The 14,479-nt window shown below is 43.6% G+C and overlaps 1 protein-coding gene and 1 long non-coding RNA gene across 8 annotated transcripts in view; one reads left to right on the top strand and one right to left on the bottom strand.

Moving 5' to 3' along the window:
• Positions 1-539: 539 nt before the first annotated feature.
• On the bottom strand, positions 540-12,492 carry LOC116353053 (uncharacterized). Of its 2 annotated transcripts, none has more exons than XR_004202348.1 (4): positions 12,286-12,492; positions 11,615-11,708; positions 902-1,027; positions 540-659 (listed from the first exon to the last, which is right to left on the bottom strand). It is a non-coding gene; the product is annotated as an uncharacterized LOC116353053 (long non-coding RNA). The 2 variants fall into 2 exon arrangements; XR_004202347.1 differs by having other exon boundaries at positions 12,291-12,492.
• The window catches only part of LOC109903025 (exocyst complex component 2-like), a 109,129-nt gene continuing 106,329 nt past the window's right edge, over positions 11,680-14,479 (top strand). For 3 of the 6 annotated variants that reach the window (XM_031785731.1, XM_031785734.1, XM_031785730.1), the window contains exon 1: positions 11,680-11,765. The gene's annotated coding sequence lies outside the window, so the exon portion shown is untranslated. Of the gene's footprint in view, positions 11,766-12,663; positions 12,682-14,479 lie in introns of those variants that run through there. The other 3 variants (XM_031785729.1, XM_031785732.1, XM_031785733.1) reach the window with 3 other exon arrangements.

Raw genomic sequence — 14,479 nt, 5'->3', positions numbered from 1 at the left:
CTGCTCCTCTCCATTCCTCTGCTCCTCTCCATTCCTCTGTTCCTCTCCCTTCCTCTGCTCCTCTCCATTCCTCTGCTCCTCTCCATTCCTCTGCTCCTCTCCCTTCCTCTGCTCCTCTCCCTTCCTCTGCTCCTCTCCATTCCTCTGCTCCTCTCCTTTCCTCTGCTCCTCTCCCTTCCTCTGCTCCTCTCCATTCCTCTGCTACTCTCCATTCCTCTGCTCCTCTCCTCCTCTCCATTCCTCTGCTCCTCTCCTCCTCTCCATTCCTCTGCTCCTCTCCATTCCTCTGCTCCTCTCCCTTTCTCTGCTCCTCTCCCTTCCTCTGCTCCTCTCCCTTCCTCTGCTCCTCTCCCTTCCTCTGCTCCTCTCCCTTCCTCTGCTCCTCTCCCTTCCTCTGCTCCTCTCCCTTCCTCTGCTCCTCTCCATTCCTCTGCTCCTCTCCATTCCTCTCCTCCTCTCCATTCCTCTGCTCCTCTCCATTCCTCTGCTCCTCTCCATTCCTCTGCTCCTCTGCATTCCTCTGCTCCTCTCCATTCCTCTGCTCCTCTGCTCCTCTCCATTCCTCTGCTCCTCTCCATTCCTCTGCTCCTCTCCATTCCTCTGCTCCTCTCCATTCCTCTGCTCCGACTCATCCATAACACTATACTGTGCAACTTTTTCTGTTCAAGTTCATGAAAGTATGAAGCATTTGGGTTTCATGTTTTTATAGTGTTGCGTGCTCATATTAAATGGACATTCTTGGATTACTACATCGTTGTAACACCCAGGATATTATTAGCATTCACAGTGATGGACACAGATACTAATGACAATAGTGCCAACCATGTCTGATGATCTTTGACCCCATAATGTGTCCTCTTACACCCACCATCAACCCCATAGTGTCTCAGCAGCACGTTACCTCAGTCAATCCAATGACCTCACTCAGGGCCCAGCTGCGTCCTGCTGTCTCCCTGATTGCAGTCCGGGTTTCATCCTGGCATCGGCCCATCCAATAAACAAACATCAACCATGTAACAAGCTCCGCCTGTTGACAAACAGCAAACAGCAGTTCACACACTCTGAGCTGTCACTATTCATTAGAGGGATACTGGCTGAAGGACCTGACCTATATTGCAGCAGGCAGGTCGGCCATGTTGGGAAACGCTGGTCCCTAGGGAAAGGTACATTTTCTATTGACTGGCTTTTATGAGAATCAAATCAAATGTATTTATATAGCCCTTCGTACATCAGCTGATATCTCAAAGTGCTGTACAGAAACCCAGCCTAAAACCCCAAACAGCAAGCAATGCAGGTGTTGAAGCACGGTGGCTAGGAAAAACTCCCTAGAAAGGCCAAGACCTAGGAAGAAACCTAGAGAGGAACCAGGCTATGAGGGGTGGCCAGTCCTCTTCTGGCTGTGCCGGGTGGAGATTATAACAGAACATGGCCAAGATTTTCATAAATGACCAGCATGGTCAAATAATAATAATAATCACAGTAGTTGTCGAGGGTGCAGCAAGTTAGCACCTCAGGAGTAAATGTCAGTTGGCTTTTCATAGCCGATCATTAAGAGTATCTCTACCGCTCCTGCTGTCTCTAGAGAGTTGAAAACAGCAGGTCTGGGATAGGTAGCACGTCCGGTGAACAGGTTAGGATTCCATAGCCGCAGGCAGAACAGTTGAAACTCTCACATGGGTAGGCAGACCATTCCATAAAAATGGAGCTCTATAGGAGAAAGCCCTGCCTCCAGCTGTTTGCTTAGAAATTCTAGGGACAATTAGGAGGCCTGTGTCTTGTGACTGTAGCGTATGTGTAGGTATGTACGGCAGGACCAAATCAGAGAGATAGGTAGGAGCAAGCCCATGTAATGCTTTGTAGGTTAGCAGTAAAACCTTGAAATCAGCCCTTGCCTTAACAGGAAGCCAGTGTAGGGAGGTTAGCACTGGAGTAATATGATCAAATTTATTGGTTCTAGCAGCCGTATTTAGCACTAACTGAAGTTTATTTAGTGCTTTATCAGGGTAGTCAGAAAGTAGAGCATTGCAGTAGTCTAACCTAGAAGTAACAAAAGCGTGGATTAAGTTTTCTGCATCATTTTTAGACAGAAAGTTTCTGATTTTTGCAATGTTACGTAGATGGAAAAAAGCTGTCCTTGACACAGTCTTGATATGTTCGTCAAAAGAGAGATTATGGTCCAGAGTAACGCCGAGAACACATGGAACACATCAGTCTGCCCTCCTCTCTCTCCTATCATGTATGTATTGTATTAACCAAGCTATGGAGAGACGTAGGGGTTATCTTGACAGCTTTTCCCAGCAGATTCAGACCCTAGACGTACATATGATCTCCAGAAAGCTGGCTGATGTGCAACTAATAAACAAACATCTAATACACAACCTGAACAACAATTTTATTGAATTACTACCTTTCTAAGTGTTGACATTCCAGCCTCAAATGTCACTTCAGGTAAAGCATCTGAGAAGAATGCAACACTATGACAACAGCATGGCAGAGACGTGTTAGAAAGGTACATCATCATACACACTATTCCTTTCCATCTTCTCTCTACATCTCTTCTTCCACTTCCTCACCTTGTGCTCTGTCCTCCACCCAGTAGCATCAGCAGGCTGACTGAAATGGTATCTGTTCCTCCCAGCTCTCACTCTCTTTCTCTGCCCCATTGCATGTATCCTAGTGCTTTTCCAACCTAAGCCTGGCATCGGCCTGGATTTCCAGAGACCAAACTCTCACTCCGAGGCCAGGGAAAGTGACTAGCTCCTCCAGGAAAGCAGGCGAGAGCCATGCAGGAGAGGCTAGCGATTAGCCACACATGGGTCAGGAGTTCCTTAGCCTTTCTTAATTTCGACTGGAACCCAGGGCTGTGTATGTTTTACATGTTGACAGGTACTGGACAGAAGTTATAATTTATTAATATTAGGTCTATTGTGGAGATGTGGACCTGTGATCAATGACCTTTAAATGATGAATGCTCTGATATTTGACACTTTTGAACACTCTGGTGTTCTTTGGTCACAAGCTGAGAGAAAATTATTTTCTGTTGACTTAATGTGATATCTTGTTTACCTCGTGCAAAGGCAAAACATTGATTACTATCACTGTCTGTCCTTGCTTATTTACAATAATACATAATAGTCCTGCTTTAGCAGAACTGTGCTTGGTCAGAAAGGCAATCGGTGAGCATTATAGAGTTAACAGTTGTTTTTAATCTGCTATCCTAAACAGAGTAAGTTAATTAAGAACAGATTACATAATTACAGGCACAGCAACATTACAAGCACAGCATCATATATGGGCTCTAAAACACCTGCGAGAGATTTACCTTGGATCATAAAACAAGAACAATATGGACTTCGTAATACTCTGCTATAGGGCACAATCCCCGACTCCACAGCATTTCACCAAACCATTCCCTGTCCTTTGTGCTAAACTCATCCGTGTTCCTTCATGAATTCATTAGCCTTGTCTTAGCATGTTTGATTACACTTTAATGCATTTAATTGATGTCTACATGTTGTTCCATCTATTTGGTGCCAACAATCCATCCACACAGCCCAGACCCATGGTAGGGTAATGACAACACAACGGTAGTGTCTCATAGCAGTGCTCTCTCTGGCATTGATCGGTTGTCCCTTATTTGATGTGGCCTGTTGGATCTGAACTACAGTGACATCCCCTCCCCTCCCCTCCCAACCCCCTTTTACTAGGAAGGAAGTGCTCACCCACTGGTTGTCTGTTCCCTCTTGAGAGAGAGGCAGGAGGACGGGGCAAGCCAGGAGATGGTGGAGGTGTCAATGGGGAGGGAGGCTGAGGAGGAGGGGGGTGGGGTGGGGTAATATTTACATTGAGCTCTTCCTCTTGCTGGCCAGGGGCCCATGGGAAAAGAATATGAAAGACAAACAATGAACAATAGATGGTTTTGGGGGTGAGCTACGGTGCCAACACAGCGTGTGCCATGGGACGGAGGGATGAATGTAGGGGTGGGGGGGGGTCTCTAGTCCTGGTGTAGCTGGGGGTTAGGATGACTTCACTGGCTCTCTGTAGAGCACACCTGAACTATTTTACACTGAAATGTGCACTTTTGGGACTATTCCATTGGTTCAATTGTACTGGGTAAATCAAATCAAGCACAGCGCAAGTATTTGAAAGTATGTGACATATGTATTTGACCTAGGTCTGTCTGCAACTAGCGACTCTCTGAAGTGTCTACGATACTCCAAACACCAAAGAGAATATTCTGGTCATGCTATAGATGCCAGCTGGGAGTCGGAGCTCCTTTCCTCCTTTCTCTTTTCACGGTGCATCACTGCGGCATTTCCACTTGTTCTGGGAAAGACACAGGCAGCATCATTAGAGCTGCAACAGGGAGTCAGGGAGAGACCACCCAGGCACACTGGAGCTCTGAGCGCTGATACCAACATATTTATCTCACCAAATTGTCCAAGGCACGGCAGAGCGTGTTTCTGTATGATAAGACCTGGCCACCCAGCCCCCCCCCACCCCTCTGGGGAACCCGTATTTTCCAATTAGCCAGGGTTAATGTGATAATGGAGGGATCAAACTGTGATTTGGGCGGTTGGTGGTTGGTTTGGCGACTACCCCATCTCTTCATTGCTGTGGCCCAGGTCCAGGCTCTGACTGGCTCTGTAAGGGCTAATTTAAGGTAATGACTTTGTAGGATTTGGGCCTTCTCAGCCCCCAGGGGTAGGCTACTGCAGCCCTTTGCCAAGAAGTAAGAATAATGGTGTCATATTACGCATACCGGCATGGACTGGACTGGTGCTCCTTCCAGAACTTGATGAGGGGTTTTGGTGCTTTGACCAGAGGGAGTCGTAATGTTTTTTTTGTTCTCCTTTTCCCCCCACAAGTTAGAGTTCTGAGGGATTCGCATGCGAGGCGTGGTGGCCCGGCGACCAAGGATTCTGGGAGAAATCTGACGCCAAGTTCCAGCTGTCCATTACACACCATTGGGTTTCATGACCACTTAAAGTAGACACGCCAGCCAGCTCCTGTTTTCAAAGACCCTAGACACGACCCTGAGAACTGTTCTACTACGGAAAAATTCTGCATTCTACTACACAGAAATATTCTGCAAGGAACATTCTACTACAGAAATATTCTGCAAGGAACATTCTACTACACAGAAATATTTTGCATAGAACATTTCACTACTACTACACAAATGAGCCAAGAGAACCTTGTGGAAGATTCTAAAACAGAAACTGCGCATGATTTGGGTTACCTGGTGCAATGGAGCAAATGGAATAGTCCCAAAAATAAATAAAGCGGGGGGAAAACCAGACAGCCAATACTCCTACAGTGAATCAATCAATCAAATGAATTTACAAAGTGCTGTACAGAAACCCAGCCTAAACCCCAAACAGCAAGCAATGCAGATGTAGAAGCATGCAGATGTAGAAGCAATACAGACTCCCAAATGAAAATACATGTACATTTACATTCCATTTTTTGTCTAGTTCTTAAACATGTATTTCTAATTGAAAATGTTCTTATATTGCTTTACTAAGTCAATACATACGTATAGCAAACACAGACACAGTATATAGAGACAACTATTGATTCTAAGTGGGTGACTTATTTTTCTCCATCAGAAAACCAACCAACCCAGTCCAGACATGTGTCAATCTCAGCCAGACGGCTCCCTGGAAGTGTTGCATAATAGTAGGATGTTTGCTGTGCAGTGGGTTATTGGGCAGGTCTGTGTGAACCACCCAGCACAATGAGATGTTTGAGTTTTATATCACAAACCTCACTTCCGACAAGGAAAATAAACAGTTGCCATCCCAAGGTTTGGCTTGGGCTCCTTGTTTTGAGAGCCAGCGAGTCAAGAATGACCTAATAAGAAACAAGCACTTGAGAAGGAGGAAGACACAGGCACAATTTTACAGTGTGCTTGGCAGGCACAGAACATGAACAGGGCAATATCCGTAGCAGTAAAGCATTTTCTACTGTCAATATTTCACACCTCAAAGATGATAGGGCTATTATTCTCAAAGAAACAATCAACAATTGTGAAAAATGTACACTACAAAGTGCTCTGTAAACCCAAATTATGGCCGTGTTTGAGGGCATCAAAACCATGATGTATCATGGGTAAATTGTGACTGACTGATCTAAAAGTAATAGTGAGTCATTATTTATGATGCAAGGTGATTTGTAGATCAGTCAGTAGCAGTGGTGATTTTAGCATGTAAAATCTAAGTGGGGCAAAAAACAAAAACATGTTTGCTGCATGCCAGCAAAGCCACGACACAACACTAAACAATATATATTCATTGCACTATAACGGTGACAAACGGTGACAACAAACTGTAATGGAAAACCTAAAGCCTTCCCAACAGCAGAGCTTTCTTTTCAGCACCATTAAAAGAATCCTTACCACTGCTACACTTGACTACCAGCAAAGCCTTGTCTGGACGCGAAACAGTTAATTCATCCTCATTTCTGCCTTTTTTTAAAACATAGCTGATATGGCTGACTTGCTTAAACAAATGTGGTTTCTACTGACAATTCTGACAATTGAGATGTACAAACTATGGAATAAGGGAACAACGAGTAGATAACAGGCAATCGTAATTTTGATTAAGATATTAATGAGCAAGCTAGGAAGGACGTAGTCAGTATAACTATTTGTTCGGAACTTTTGAAATGTACAGCTCAGTATTCTCCCTGTACACCAAATCAGAACCGTGGGCTAAATAAAGGGGGCATAGAAGCAGACAATGAAAACTCTTACAATATTTGATGATTACATTTCTCTAAAACAGGCTATATGTGCACCATCAAGTCAGAACAGTAGGCTAAGTTATGAGGGAGGAAAGAGACCAAATTATTAGGGTGATGCACATGGGCTACTAACGGCTTACTACACAACATACACTTAGTATTACTTTCTTAGGGACAGTATATCTTGTTACCTTGTTGTGCTGTGCTCACTTGAACAGGAAGGTGGCGAAGTGGTCCTTCCTGTGGGCTCTAGAAAGAGTCCCACCTTGGAATTCTGAGTTGGATGAGCGCTCAAAATTATTTTACGTATTTTCCCAGTCGGAGCTAGTTTTATCCGAGTTCCCAGTTGTCTTGAACTCACCTCTTGTTTTACCAGACGCAGCTGTTCTATCCTGCCGGTACATCATATAACCAGCCAGCAACGAGTCCATGAAGCATAAGATGTTACCGTTTTTAATGTCCGGTTGGTAGTTTAATCTTCCACGTAACTCAGCGATTTTATTCTCCAAGGATTGCACGTTTTCTAGCAGAATGGAGGGAAGTGGGGGTTTATTCGATCGCTTAGGAATTCTCAGAAGGCAGCCCTCTCTTCGGCCCCTCTTTCTCCACTTCCTCTTCACGCAGATCACGGGGATCGGGGCCTGTTCCCGAGGAAGCAGTATATCCTTCGCGTCGGGCTCGTCAGAGTTGCAAATAAATCAACAAAAAAATACAATCACGTAAAACCTCTGCCTTCTTCTCCAGCACTATCTTAACACTGTCGAACTGACAACCGGGGTCAGCTTGCAGGCACCCAGCTCGCCACAATGAGTCGGTAGAGCCCGATGAGATAAGGACATCCCTGCCAGCCAAACCCTCTCCTAACCCCGATGACGATGGGCTAGCATAGACCTAGGGCTTGTTTGACATTGCAGCCGAGAGTGCATGAGACTGCCGACTGACCAGTGGTGACACGTAATTCAGGGCAGGAGTAGCAGAGACCCACCTGTTGAGCTAATTTTTTTTAATTATTTTAGCTAAACAGGTGGGTCTCAATGACACGTCACCACTGGTCAGTCGGCAGTCGCATGCACTCTCAGCTGCAATGTCGAACAAGCCCTATGTCTATGCTAGCCCAATATTGGACTAAAGATGCCTAACGTTACTCCTTAGTCCAAGGACATTACATGTTCTGTTTAAAGGGCAAATATGATCTGGAAGCCAAAACAGCCAAATACTCTAAACGTGAATCGATTCTTAATTGCGGTACGGTTCTAGAAATATAAATCCCTCTACTTTCTATCACATCAATGCAAAATAAACACTGTCTCAACAGTTGCAGCAGACAGTATGTTTCAGTGACAACATGTTTGTGCCGTCTGTCTTCCGCAGATAGGTATTAGCACAGGTTGTCTACTCTGTCTTCGGTCTGTTTTCCGTAAACAAGCTCCGTAACATGTAAATATGGCCGTGTGGAAACACTAACTCTATAAAGAATGTATCAATTTAAAGTTTTGTTTTATTTCTAAACGATATGTTAGATGAGGTCCTTATGCTTCCAAAACCGTAGCGCATGCAATGCGTATTTATTTATTTATTTTATTTTATTTTACCTTTATTTAACCAGGTAGGCAAGTTGAGAACAAGTTCTCATTTACAATTGCGACCTGGCCAAGATAAAGCAAAGCAGTTCGACAGATAAAACTACACAGAGTTACACATGGAGTAAAAACAAACATACAGTCAATAATGCAGTATAAACAAGTCTATATACAATGTGAGCAAATGAGGTGAGAAGGGAGGTAAAGGCAAAAAAAGGCCATGATGGCAAAGTAAATACAATATAGCAAGTAAAATACTGGAATGGTAGTTTTGCAATGGAAGAATGTGCAAAGTAGAAATAAAATAATGGGGTGCAAAGGAGCAAAATAAATAAATAAATAAAAATTAAATACAGTTGGGAAAGAGGTAGTTGTTTGGGCTAAATTATAGGTGGGCTATGTACAGGTGCAGTAATCTGTGAGCTGCTCTGACAGTTGGTGCTTAAAGCTAGTGAGGGAGATAAGTGTTTCCAGTTTCAGAGATTTTTGTAGTTCGTTCCAGTCATTGGCAGCAGAGAACTGGAAGGAGAGGCGGCCAAAGAAAGAATTGGTTTTGGGGGTGACTAGAGAGATATACCTGCTGGAGCGTGTGCTACAGGTGGGAGATGCTATGGTGACCAGCGAGCTGAGATAAGGGGGGACTTTACCTAGCAGGGTCTTGTAGATGACATGGAGCCAGTGGGTTTGGCGACGAGTATGAAGCGAGGGCCAGCCAACGAGAGCGTACAGGTCGCAATGGTGGGTAGTATATGGGGCTTTGGTGATAAAACGGATTGCACTGTGATAGACTGCATCCAATTTGTTGAGTAGGGTATTGGAGGCTATTTTGTAAATGACATCGCCAAAGTCGAGGATTGGTAGGATGGTCAGTTTTACAAGGGTATGTTTGGCAGCATGAGTGAAGGATGCTTTGTTGCGAAATAGGAAGCCAATTCTAGATTTAACTTTGGATTGGAGATGTTTGATATGGGTCTGGAAGGAGAGTTTACAGTCTAACCAGACACCTAAGTATTTGTAGTTGTCCACGTATTCTAAGTCAGAGCCGTCCAGAGTAGTGATGTTGGACAGGCGGGTAGGTGCAGGTAGCGATCGGTTGAAGAGCATGCATTTAGTTTTACTTGTATTTAAGAGCAATTGGAGGCCACGGAAGGAGAGTTGTATGGCATTGAAGCTTGCCTGGAGGGTTGTTAACACAGTGTCCAAAGAAGGGCCGGAAGTATACAGAATGGTGTCGTCTGCGTAGAGGTGGATCAGGGACTCACCAGCAGCAAGAGCGACCTCATTGATGTATACAGAGAAGAGAGTCGGTCCAAGAATTGAACCCTGTGGCACCCCCATAGAGACTGCCAGAGGTCCGGACAGCAGACCCTCCGATTTGACACACTGAACTCTATCAGAGAAGTAGTTGGTGAACCAGGCGAGGCAATCATTTGAGAAACCAAGGTGGTGACAGTGTTTCCTATCTTCAGTGCAGTGGGCAGCTGGGAGGAGGTGTTCTTATTCTCCATGGACTTTACAGTGTCCCAGAACTTTTTTGAGTTAGTGTTGCAGGAAGCAAATTTCTGCTTGAAAAAGCTAGCCTTGGCTTTTCTAACTGCCTGTGTATAATGGTTTCTAGCTTCCCTGAACAGCTGCATATCACGGGGGCTGTTCGATGCTAATGCAGAACGCCATAGGATGTTTTTGTGTTGGTTAAGGGCAGTCAGGTCTGGGGAGAACCAAGGGCTATATCTGTTCCTGGTTCTAAATTTCTTGAATGGGGCATGTTTATTTAAGATGGTTAGGAAGGCATTTAAAAAAAATATCCAGGCATCCTCTACTGACGGGATGAGATCAATATCCTTCCAGGATACCCCGGCCAGGTCGATTAGAAAGGCCTGCTCGCAGAAGTGTTTCAGGGAGCGTTTTACAGTGATGAGTGGAGGTCGTTTGACCGCTGACCCATTACGGATGCAGGCAATGAGGCAGTGATCGCTGAGATCTTGGTTGAAGACAGCAGAGGTGTATTTAGAGGGGAAGTTGGTTAGGATGATATCTATGAGGGTGCCCGTGTTTAAGGCTTTGGGGAGGTACCTGGTAGGTTCATTGATAATTTGTGTGAGATTGAGGGCATCAAGTTTAGATTGTAGGATGGCTGGGGTGTTAAGCATGTTCCAGTTTAGGTCGCCTAGCAGCATGAACTCTGAAGATAGATGGGGGGCAATCAGTTCACATATGGTGTCCAGAGCACAGCTGGGGGCAGAGGGTGGTCTATAGCAGGCGGCAACGGTGAGAGACTTGTTTTTAGAGAGGTGGATTTTTAAAAGTAGAAGTTCGAATTGTTTGGGTACAGACCTGGATAGTAGGACAGAACTCTGCAGGCTATCTTTGCAGTAGATTGCAACACCGCCCCCTTTGGCAGTTCTATCTTGTCTGAAAATGTTGTAGTTTGGAATTAAAATGTCTGAGTTTTTGGTGGTCTTCCTAAGCCAGGATTCAGACACAGCTAGAACATCCGGGTTGGCAGAGTGTGCTAAAGCAGTGAATAGAACAAACTTAGGGAGGAGGCTTCTAATGTTAACATGCATGAAACCAAGGCTATTACGGTTACAGAAGTCGTCAAAAGAGAGCGCCTGGGGAATAGGAGTGGAGCTAGGCACTGCAGGGCCTGGATTCACCTCTACATCGCCAGAGGAACATAGGAGGAGTAGAATAAGGGTACGGCTAAAAGCTATGAGAATTGGTCGTCTAGAACGTCTGGAACATAGAGTAAAAGGAGTGTTCTGGGGGCGATAAAATAGCATCAAGGTATAATGTACAGACAAATGTATGGTAGGATGTGAATACAGTGGAGGTAAACCTAGGTATTGAGTGATGAAGAGAGAGATATTGTCTCTAGAAACATCGTTGAAACCAGGAGATGTCATTTATTGATGTTCTGACCGAGCGTCGCGGCTCTTAACAAAACTCCCCCTACAGAAGACGCCTTCCTCCAATGACTTATGTGTCATGTAATGGTACTATGGGCTATGTTTATGCCTAGAGGATGATCAAAATAAAACATCATGGCAGAGATGAATACAGAATGGTTTAAAGATATTCCAGGTTATAGAATTTTTGGTAAAATAAAGTAGGCTATGTTTGTGCGAACTGGGCCCAGGCCAACACTGCTATTAGTGGCAAGATGGAGAGATTGACAGTTCACAAACCAACATGTTTATATTATTTTCATGTTCATATATATATATATATATATATATATATATAAAAGCATTTTAGCTATATAAAGCGTACAACATTTTACTCACTCAACTCAGCTATTGTGAGTTTATGCTCTGAGGGGATGCAAAGTAGAGTGCGTGATGATATCATCCCTGACTGGTCGTTGCAGGAAGTGGCAACCTGGAAGTTGATTTCGGAAAAGGTTAGCTGGGATTTTTCTTTCAACAGCACTTAATTGTAAGTTACCCTATGTTATCTATTTATTTAACTAAATGTTGTGACAGAAATATGAACTATTTATCATGGTCTTAGTTCGTATCGCTTCAGAGAGAGTTCAGAAGATTGTTTCCATTTCCAGCTAGCTAACGTTAGACAACTCGATAGTTCGCTAACAGTGTCCAGCTTCATACTGAAATTCGGTCTCACGTTACTATGTATGTTTGTCTGATGGTTGTTAAGAGTCTATGTATTTTGGCTGACAGCGAACGAACTTGAGAAATGTTTAGCTATTAACGTTAGTTGCCCTAGCTAGCTCTGTGTCAATTGACCTGTCAAAAAAAACAACCCTGCTCATCTTTAACTGTTGACATGCTCATATGAATGGAATCATTAGTCGATTTTGCAAGTAAAATGATCATTTCTATTCGAAACAGTCGGCGTAATAAATACGCCCCAGATTTCGCATTCAAGGGGCTTCAGCATTCCCGAACAGTCCAATTACAAGTCAGAATGTTGAATAAACGTAATTTTAACTTACTTTACCTGTTGTCAGCTGTTTTTGTCCTCGTGTCGTGTTATTAACCCGACTTTCAGTACGGCGGTTTGTATTTCCGGTTTTGTGTTTACTATTCTGAAGTGATTCGCATGCGACAAAACACTTGCCCGAGCTTAACCGTACTACAGACCAAACGTTGTCGCATGCAATCAGCTGGCAAATATCACAAGCACTTTCAGCTGATTGCGAGGGAAAGTGCTTTGGTCACAACTTTCGGTTATATTCGGCTATTGTTTACATATTGTGCATCACGTGCAATGCGTCAAGCGATTGATACAAACCGGCGCCGCAAAAACTCAGGTAAACAATACTTTACTGTGGATATTGTATCTCCACTTCCTACCGTCAAAAGGACCAACAGCACAGACAATAGGTAAAGTAAGTGTCAATATCATTTTATTCAACATTCTGGATTGTAGTCTTTTTTTAGGGCGACTTCTTTCAGACAGAATTTCCATGGGGTAACCACGGTAACAGTCTGATGTTTATGCATAGGCCTATGTAATGCCAATCTCATGAAATATACACTGTTTGGGCTATACGTGTAAATTTGACTCTGCAGAGGCAGATGTAGAGGAGCTCTGCAGGATAGAATGGAAACAGTGGCTTGTCAAACCAATAGCCATTTTCCCTTGTTGTTTTGTTTTATTGATGTGTACCCTGACTGGCCTCAATAAGCCATCGGGAGCCCGGCATTGCCACCAGCCATTGAGGGAATGCTTCCTTTGAAATTAATGACAGCTGCGTTACGCCGAGGTTTAATTCTCGATGGCTGACGCCTGTTCTTGGGAATTGAAATATTGAGAAATAAAGTTGAATTTGGTGGGTTACTATGTAGCAGATAGAACGTCACATTGATGGCAACACGTGTAGTGTAGCTGAAGTGTTACTGTTTGTGTGTGTGTTCTCCAAGCTTACTTGTATGATTTGCTATTCATGGAAATGACAACAATAGAAGTATGTTGAGAATGTGAAATGATCATTATAAAAATGTTTGTTTGCATCAGAGTGTAGTTAGGCTGAGCCCACACTGTAGAGCTGTTTGTCTTTCATTATGGCCAGTTACTGCATGATTACACCCCATCAGATAGGGCAGGCGAATCATGTCAGGCTCTGAGGCAGTGTCCTGGCCTCTGCACAGCCGCCAACCCTGATTGGCATGATTTTAGTGATTGACATTTGGTAGATGATCCTTCTGCACTGATACAGCAGCATATTGCTGTGTTCTCAAGCATCCATAATTGGTAGCTAGAAGGTCAGTGTTTTGAAACTATAGCATACAGAGCCTAGCGCTAGCATAACAATGATGTCTTTAGTCTCCTTGGATCAATTTTTAACTACTTTAACAGACTTCTGATCTAAATGAGACTTGGCAGAAGCCTACATTTATGTAAGTTACTGGTAAGTTTTTTTTTTTTTTTTTTTTTTTTGTAAGATTTTAAGCTTAGATATCATCTAAATGATGTAGGCCTAAGTTTGTCAGATAGGCATGCAGCTGCCTTAATATATTTGCGCCACATTTTTCATGTTGGATCAGTATTAGGGGTCTTCTTATTGGTAGAGGAACATTACCCCTGCTGTGTCACCCTCAGAAATGAAAGGTCAAAGCACAGACCCTTGTTGCTGTGTGTGTGTCCTCGTGTGTTGTACACTGTGTGCTGTTTCAGCTGGAGCATTGGGGGAGAGAGAGAGAGAAGGAGAGAGAGAGAGACTGCACAGGCAGCTCTTTCCCTTGCTTGTCGACAGCTTAAGGTATCACAAACTTAATGAGACTCAAGCCATGTCCTGTTATCACACCTAGGAATACAGTATGTTTAACATCAACTGGAAAATGAAGACTAACAGTAATATAGGTATGGCATTCTTGTGGTTCTCCTTTCAGCTTTGTTAAAGGATCTGAATTATTGCGTTGTGTGGGTGGGTGTGCAGGCCTCTCAGTTAATGTATTATTTTTGTAATGATTTTTTAAAAATTCCCCCAAAATGTAAAACCTTTCTTAGTAATTACTGAATATTTTCTAAACCTTTACGCTGTGTGTGTAACATTCTGTGGTTGACACTAGTGATGCACTGATATTACATTTTTGGCTGATACCGATATTCAATATTTTCATTGCCAAAAATACCTATACCGATAACCGATATTTAAGATTTTAACGGCCTTTTAAGTATTCTAG

The sequence above is a fragment of the Oncorhynchus kisutch genome, linkage group LG13 (assembly GCF_002021735.2).
Source record: "Oncorhynchus kisutch isolate 150728-3 linkage group LG13, Okis_V2, whole genome shotgun sequence".
In the NCBI taxonomy this organism is placed as follows: domain Eukaryota; kingdom Metazoa; phylum Chordata; class Actinopteri; order Salmoniformes; family Salmonidae; genus Oncorhynchus; species Oncorhynchus kisutch.
The sequence above is the reverse complement of the archived record's forward strand: the minus strand, read 5'-3'. Positions and strand labels throughout refer to the sequence as shown.